Source organism: Macrobrachium rosenbergii, chromosome 24, assembly GCF_040412425.1.
Source record: "Macrobrachium rosenbergii isolate ZJJX-2024 chromosome 24, ASM4041242v1, whole genome shotgun sequence".
Taxonomy (NCBI): Eukaryota; Metazoa; Arthropoda; class Malacostraca; order Decapoda; family Palaemonidae; genus Macrobrachium; species Macrobrachium rosenbergii.
The window spans coordinates 18,780,121-18,789,243 of NC_089764.1; the positions used below are offsets into that span (position 1 = coordinate 18,780,121).

At 35.6% G+C, this 9,123-nt stretch overlaps 1 long non-coding RNA gene across 1 annotated transcript; it reads right to left on the reverse strand.

The window, feature by feature from the left end:
* Positions 1–8,381: 8,381 nt before the first annotated feature.
* LOC136851741 (uncharacterized) lies at positions 8,382–8,904 on the reverse strand. Its single transcript, XR_010856957.1, has 2 exons — positions 8,753–8,904; positions 8,382–8,531 (listed from the first exon to the last, which is right to left on the reverse strand). It is a non-coding gene; the product is annotated as an uncharacterized lncRNA (long non-coding RNA).
* Between the last annotated feature and the right edge of the window lie 219 nt (positions 8,905–9,123).

Genomic DNA, 9,123 nt, shown 5'->3' on the forward strand with positions numbered 1-9,123 from the left:
GATTTATATGTTCTAACGCCTGACATTCACTGAACTGTGAAAATAATAAGAAGAATTGGTCGGAACTATCTTCCTAAAGTCGTCTTAAACAACTCTTGGTTACACTATAAATAATTATTATATTATAAATAATTTATCAGAATCATTGTGGGATGGTAACTGCCATGTTTACAACAGAAATCGCTGAGGTAACTGCATCTAAAGCTCAGAATGTTTGGAAATTTGATCAGTAAGAGGACTACAGTTAATGGGGCCAAAAATCACAGAATGGCAGGGGTAGCCCTACCAAACGAAATTTATGAGGCAAAATTGGAGCCAATGGTTTCATTGTGAAAGACTGTTTTTCATCCCTTGGCGTGTCTCTGTACACCCACCTTCTAGTTACTACCTGTCCCATCCAGTCAGCTAATTTTCCAAGCCACTTTATTTTAATATTAATTAATAGTTAGGAATATTGCCCTAAACGACAAAGGAAGTTTTCTTTGGGCAGTTTTTTATAACATGCACTTTATCTAGCTGTCGGATATTACCTTGCCTGTCTCATTTCAAAATATGTCTGACAAGTGAATTTTGGGTATTAAATTTGCCCAGATAACACTGTGCATTCAGGAAAACAATAAATATCACAACATATCTGCAGCCATAGTTCCGAGTTCATTTAAACCCAGTAATGTTCTATTTAACACTGCATAGATAATTAAAGCTAGCCTACATACAGAGGTTGTTTACCCAACACCTGGGATAACATTTAAAAATTCAGAGAAAAAAAACTTCGAATTACTTCATCTTACACTTCTCTCATTCCTGTATTTCAGAAATTTTGGGGTTTTGACCCCCATTATTTATCAGTGCAAAATAAAATAGACTACAAAGCAAGAAGGCAAGAAACTTGAATTAAAATGCAAATTTCTAAGAATTCTCATCTCTCTCTCTCTCTCTCTCTCTCTCTCTCTCTCTCTCTCTCTCTCTCTCTCTCTCTCTCTCTCTCTCTCTCTCTCTTTTATCATCATCTTAAAAAGGAATTTGTCTGTCCTCTTTTCCAAATATTTGCAAACACTTTTCTGTATTTATCCGAGTTAAGAAAACTGTGTATATTAATTGGGTTAACTGAATATTTTATGGCGCGGCGCTGGAAGCTTTTTAGGTGAGTGTCAAAGTTCTCTCTCTCTCTCTCTCTCTCTCTCTCTCTCTCTCTCTCTCTCTCTCTCTCTCTCTCTCTCTCTCTCTCTCTCTCTCTCTCTCTCTCTCTCTCTCTCTCTCTCTCTCTCTCTCTCTCTCTCTCTCTCTCATCTTTAAAACTGTTTTTGTCATCGAGTTCGAGAAATTATTTTTTGCATTTACTCAACGTATAAACAGGTAAGGACTGAACAATAAAAGTAAATAAAAGAAATATGAGCACCAGAAACATAGAATGTATTCTCCTTCCACTTCAGGTTAAAGCAAACTTTTTTTTTTTGTCGTCTTTGATCATCGATCACGGAAATTTACAAACAAACTGTAGTTTTGGATCGTATGTATCAAGAGGGGCAAACACTATCACCATAGTGTACCCCCTCGCTCCCTCTCCCTTCCCTATTTTATAAATAAACAGAGAGGGATAAAATGTTTACACAACTATGACCCCTACCGGGTGATGGTACAGCATTAATTTGGGAAGAGTGAGGGCGCGAGATAATAAAAAAAAGTGCCGCTATAATAATTATGAGAGTTTTACCTTATTTTGTAGGATAATGAATGGCATTTTTATTTTGGTGGCCTAACCCTAGTGTTTAATAATAATAATAATAATAATAATAATAATAATAATAATAATAATAATAATAATTACAGAATTTTCATTTTGCCCAAAGACTTCCTTCATTTTTATTTTGAAACGAGGAGAATGACTACGATAATTATTATTATTGCTATTATGTCATCCGAAATAGCTATTTACAATATGTACCGCGTTACAAAATCTTTCAGTATTAGCAGAGCTTCATCCTCCATACAAGATGAAGGATGCTATGATAATCCACATAAACATCAATTCTTTGGACGGTTAACTCACTGGAAATAATTATTATCAATTGCAAAATCCTGAAAGCTTCGCCTGAAGGAAAGATTTTCTATCTCGCCCTAGTAGCTGGTAGAGCTAATGATAAATCATTTAAGTAAATTTTATTATTATTATTAGACGTTTCTGAAGATTTTAACAACGGAGAATAGATACAAAAAATACGAAAAGGGGATACTTAAAACAATTCTACGAGTCAGAAATTTGAGTCCACTAATTAACACGCGGGGATAGGGTTTACAGTGAATGATAAGCCAAGCCGGAATTGTTGAAATGCCAGGTTTCATTTTCCCGAGATTTAACCGAGTACCGGGACTTTTCCCTGAAAAACCGGGGCGCCATATCTTAAAAACTAACCATAGAATTTTCTTGAAAATAATCTCATTATGTTTCCCACACCCCAATAACTTTCCTGGTACAAAATCTAACCTAACCTAACCTAACCTAAGGGCATGGCAAAAAAAAAACCGGGTCTGATACAATACTAGCATAAATCTCAGGAAGTGGCTGCCGGGCTACCAGATCAGCTTCCGAGGGGGTAGGATCACGGTGTCTCAATGATTTTCGGGGTTCGCTTGATGTTTCCGTAAGTGTTATAATTTTGCCAACATGAGTAATTTCTCCTAATGAAGCTTAGTTTTATCTTCTTCCATACATAATGCCTTGAAGAGGAAGAGACGTTTTTGGTTTCTTAGACTATTATGTCGGTCCCTGCGGCCAGTAGCTGCCTTGACTGACGAAGGCCATGCTCGTCTCGGTAGTGCCGTTTGATGACATCATCCTGAAGGTGACAGTGGGTCGGTCTCCTCGACAGACGAGTCCGGGTAATCCCAGTAAATGCAACTTTCGAGGTCCACATTCCTTGCTTTGATAAGTATGTTTATATACTACTGTAGGTTGGTCATCTGGACTTCGACTGGGCGAGAGATGACATGGTTCTTGAGGAGACGCGGCGACTTTTCGATCGGTCACATACGACAGTTTTCATAATTGCCGCAATGCCGTCAGGATGGAGGCTGGCGGCTATAATTTCTTTCAAAGCTTCTTCACCTCCTTTGCTGAACGTCGTCATCTCGTCGCAGTAGTAAAGGGTTACCTGGTCATTGTCATTTTTGTTGTCTCTCTCTCCATTTATCTGGGTGTCGTCCCGAAGGTTAATTGTCTTTTTAGTGACCCTCTCGACCATGTTAATGGGAAAGCCGCTATACACAAGTTGCTGGGCGGGTCTCTCCAGTTCCTTGTTGGCAACGACCCAACTGACGCAACGGGAGAGGGAACGGTAAACATATTACCTACAGGTAATGAGTGGGGTACTCACTGGAAACCTTGATGCAGTGCCATGAGTTGGTGGCCTTCATTTTATTGTTTTGCAGATTCAGACTGACACCCAGGAATGAAAATTGGTTTTATCTCTTCCCTCTGTTGTTAAGCAGAGACCAAACTTTGCTTTGAAGGTGTCCATGAAATGTGACAGGGCATCTTCATTATTTACTGTCGTCAACATATGATGAAGTTTCCGATTTCCCTGAATTTTTTCAACATGCAACCCCTGAAGAACTTCAAAAAGTGCACACCCAACAGTGAACGAATTGCGATACACTCTGTCTGCTGACATATCGTATTCCTTTGGAATCTTGAAATGTGAATCCTTGGCACAGATGCAGAGAGGAGTCGTCAGGGAAGCTGCAGTCCACCATCCTAGCCAACTGACTGGATAGCGCCGATACAACATGTCTTTATCTCATCCCGACCATCAACACTCCTGCCCAGATACCATTCTCATCAAGCCCTATTCTTGCTCGTTGATTGGTTAACCCAAATTGATTGATTTTGTATTTTTAGTGGAAAAGAAAATGGGATAGTTCAGAAATGTTGCGATCATTATGCCATTTTGTTAATGGAAGAATTTTTAGTAAACTTGAAAGGATTACGAAGACTAATAACTGCCGGGGTGTTATACATTCATATGTATGTGTGTATATGTATATATATATATATATATATATATATATATATATATATATATATATATAGACTCATATGTATGTATGTATGTATATATATATATATATAGGCTATATATATATATATATATATATAATAATAATAATAGTAATAATAAAAGGAGCCCATAAAAACGCCAAAATGTAGAAAGTTAGTGCTATATTTCAGAGAACAACTGTCTCTCTCTTCAGGCAGGTAAAGATTGAGATAAGGGTTATAGAAAAGTGATATTTATACCAAGAGATCCAGAGGTCAGTCTTTACATCACTCCAGTCGACAATTTCTCCTTACTCTTCTTAATCGCTGATTGGGGGAAAATTTTATCTACAATATCTGAGTCCCAAGCTCCTTTTGAGGAGTTCATCGTATTTCTTTGTTTAATCAAAGTTGATTCTACCATCTGGCTTTTGAACCGACAATTGCTGCTATAAAATATACATGACAAATTCCAGTTTGTTCTGTGATTACAGTTATTTATGTGGTTAAAAATAGTGGAGCTCTGTTGGTCATACCTAACTGAACGTTTATATCGGATTAATGTCTGGGGGAATGATTTAACTGCAAAACCAATGTAGGATTGGTCACAGTCAAGGCAAGGGATTTCACATACTCCTGTCTTTGGTGACTGGCCTTTGTTGGAAGTTAATCAGGGATTTGGGCAGGTAAAAGCAAAAGGGTTAGAGTTTCCAAGTGTCTGTGTCAACGTCTTAATCCTGTCCAGGTGGGGGATTTTTATTTTATTGTTGGGCGTCTCTCTAGTCTTGTTTTGAGGGGGATGGAAGATTATGTTAGCTTTATGGATTGCTTTCTCAATTAAGTGGTCAGAATACTTTAAAGATGATAGCTGCTTATGGATTAGTTCAATTTCCTCTTCCAGGAAATCCGGGGTCCTCTGGATCTCGTGGCATAAATACCTCTTTTCTGTAACTCTTATTCCATACACTACCTGTCTGAAGAGAGAGGCAGCTGTTCTTTGAAATACAGCTTTGGCATTTTAATGGGCTCCTTTTATTAGATGGAATTCTCTTTTAACAGAAAATATTTCACAGCCATTATATATATATGTATATATATATATATATATATATATATATATATATATATATATATATATATATATATATATATATATATATATATATGTATATGTGTGTGTGTGTGCATGTACAGTATATACATACAGGCATACATTATATATATATATATATATATATATATATATATATATATATATATATATATATATATATATATATATTATATATATATAGTATATACAGTATATATATATACACATATATATATATATATATATATATATATATATATATATATATGTGAGTGAGAGGAAGAGGAAGTGAGAGAGAGAGTAGCAGGGGTGTTAGGGAGGAAAAAGAGGGAAAATTGAGTGTGTGTGTGTGTGTGTTGTATGTGTGTGTGTGTGTGTGTGTGTGTGTGTGTGTGTGTGAGAGAGAGAGAGAGAGAGAGAGAGAGAGAGAAAAGTTTATCAGTTGTTATTCAGAGTTATCCTGGGAGTGCTGTCTTGGTCAGCTAGTATATATATATACATATATATATATATATATATATATATATATATATATATATATATATATATATATACAGTATACATATATATATATGTATACATATATATATATATATATATATATATATATATATATATATATATATATATATATATATATATATACAGTATACATATATATGTATACATATATATATATATATATATATATATATATATATATATATATATATATATATATATATATATAATATATTATACATACACACACACACACACACACACACACACACACACATATATATATATATATATATATATATATATATATATATATATATATATATATATATATATATATATACACTAGCTGACAACCCAGTGCTGCCAGGATAACTCTTTCTTTCTCTTTCCCTCTCTCTCACTCTCTCTCTCTCGAATCCTCGCTGTCTCTTTCCCCTCTTTCTTCTCCCTAACACTCCCTCTACTATCTCTCTCTCTCTCTCCAACCCTCGCTGTCTCTTTCACTCTTTCTTCTCCCTAACACCCCCTCTCACTTCCTCTCCCTCTCGCTCTCTCTCTCACACCCCTTTCCAACCGCCACCTCCTTTGGTGCCACTGATGTCCTACCACCACAGTGTTCTTTTCCAGATAGCAAGTCATATTTATACCGAAGTTAGGTGTGATAAATTCGTAAAGTTGCCAAGTCTACGGGAATAACCAGCCCCGTTTCACGGGTAGAACCAGCCCTTAGGTGCTAGTGATGTCTTACCCCACAGTGCTGATTTCTAGATAGTAAGTCGTATTTATACCAATTTGGTTGAAATTACTCATAGCGTTTCAAAATTATTGTGGCGCGTACACACACATACATACATCTAGTTTTATATATATAGATAAAAGTGCTGGATTTTAAAAAATACCCTGCTAAAATGTTCAAGCTTTCAGCTACAGTCGAATTGATATTTTTGACAAAAATACATTCTGTTTGCATATACAAATTCCCTTTTATCGTGAAATAGCGAGCAAATTAATTATTCAGTATCGTCGTATATATGTAAATCCTTTTATTTACTGTACCAGTTATTGTATCAATAATTATTTGAGCGTTTGATCACCGTGTGTTGTAACTCAGTTTTATACATTTTGAACCTCATTATACGAGTATTAGTGCATGAACAGCCGATCGACAATTAAAATGCGCCGCTCTTCGTGACCAAATATAATATTGCCAATTAATTTTCATAAAAAGTTACTGACACGTTTTGTGAGTCCGGCATGAAAGGAAATGACTTCACGCCAATGAAAATAGAAAAGCGTTAAGCGCATTTCATAACAGCCAATGGCGTTGAACTTTCCCATTCCCGCACCATTCTACAAACTCCGACTCGTTCTGCGTCGCCAGATTTTTGTGAAGTGTTAATGTCAAATGTGGAGGTCAAATTATATTCACTCTTCATATTGTATTTTAATCAGTGTATCCCTTTACTCTTCCATTTTTTCTGTTTGCATACATTATGTATTCTTTTACTATTTCTTATAAGTCTTAGAAAAATTAAATATTTGCAATAGCACCTTCGCAAAGTAGGTAAGCAAAATGCAGATTTAATCTACAGTTGAATACCGCACACATTTCAAGAGAAAACAAGTAAAAAATTTGCCGAAATTTCTTCGGCGCAATGGAGTTTTCTGTATAGCCACGGCCCATGAAACGTAAAGCCGCTGCCCATGAAACTTTCAACCACGGCCCGGTGGTGGCCTGTTGTTGGCATCTATAGCGGTGCCAGCTGCACGATTATGGCTAACTTTAACCTTAAATCAAATACAGACTACTGAGGCTTAGGGCCGCAATTTGGTATGTTTGATGATTGGAGGGTGAATTATCAACATACCAATTTGCAGCCCTCTAGCCTCAGTAATTTTAAGATCTGAGGACAGACAGAAGAAGTGCTGACAGAAAAGTGCGGACCGACAGACAAAGCCGGCACAATAGTGTTCTTCTACAGAAAACTAAAACGTAGGCTTAGAAAATAAATTGCAGTCGAAATCTGAATTTCAAATAACTGATTCTTTAACGTTTTTTTATATTTATATAAAATTAGATTATATTAGATCAAGTATCAAATATTATTTATTTGTTTTCTTATACATTTATATAGTCATTAGATTTTCGTTTGATGCGCGTCTGATTCTCCTTAAACACACTCTCTCTATCTTCATAGACTTACACACCCACTCACACACACAGATATAATTACAATTATATATCTATATATCTATCTATCTATATATATACATATACATATATATATTTATATATATACTCGTATATATAAATACATATATATATATATATATATATATATATATATATATATATATATATATATATATATATATATATATATATATATATATATATATATATATATATATATATATATATATATATATATATATATATATATATATATATATATATATATATATATATATATATATATATATATATATATATATATATATATATATATATATATATATATATATATATATATATATATATATATATATATATATATATTTTTACGTTTTCCGTGGTTTTAGTTTGAAATATGCTCTGTGAGACAGGTAGCAACAGTTTAAGTTAATTTAGCCTTGTGATTCTGACTTCGTGGGTACGGGAAAACGTAAAAAAGAGGAAAACAAAGGAGAATTTCATATGAGCTTAGGGCTCTTGTTACTGAGGGAAATATTACGTAAAACACGTGGGCAAATTTAAAGGAGTGTATTTACATAAATGATATCAGTACGGGAAAGAGGAACTCAAGTAGATTACTATCCTGAAGGAGATTCCTACGGGATTGAATGAAACGGGGATTCCAGACACAGTCCGAGAAGCTTCCACGAAATAGGATCCCTCTGAAATGAGAGATATGCACATTATACGCCAGTAATGAAAATAGACAAAAGAATAATGAATTCGAAGCTGCACTGAGGGTGCCAAAGGAGTAATAAAGAATTAATACTGCCGATGCAAGAGGCGCACGGACATTAGACAAGGGAGATTTCTGGCTTTCTCTTTAAGAAAATATTACGAGACAAAAGCGTGACTGAAATGGGGCTCTTCCAGGGCACTTTACCTTAGCAGATTTTCCGAGGGCGTGTAGAAGGCGGTCCGTGGATGACTTGCGATTTCCGAGGGCGAGTTTCTTCCACGTGGTGAGATGCAAGGGCTTCCGTAAAGGGGCAAGGCGATGGGGACTCCTCGAAACTCCAAGCAATGGCGTGTGGGCTCGAGGAATAGAACACTTGGTCGGTCGAAGGGCACGAGGAAAAGTATACTTTGGAAAGGGCCACGTGGTTAGGATGCAAGGGCATCGATGGGGCCAGGTGTTGAGGACGTCTTCACAAGTTCACTCCATATCTTCCAGCCCGCGTGTGTGTGAGACCTCGTGGGCTTTTGCCTTTATCCCCTCCTATGGGACAGGGGTGCGCCCAACACAGATGCTTT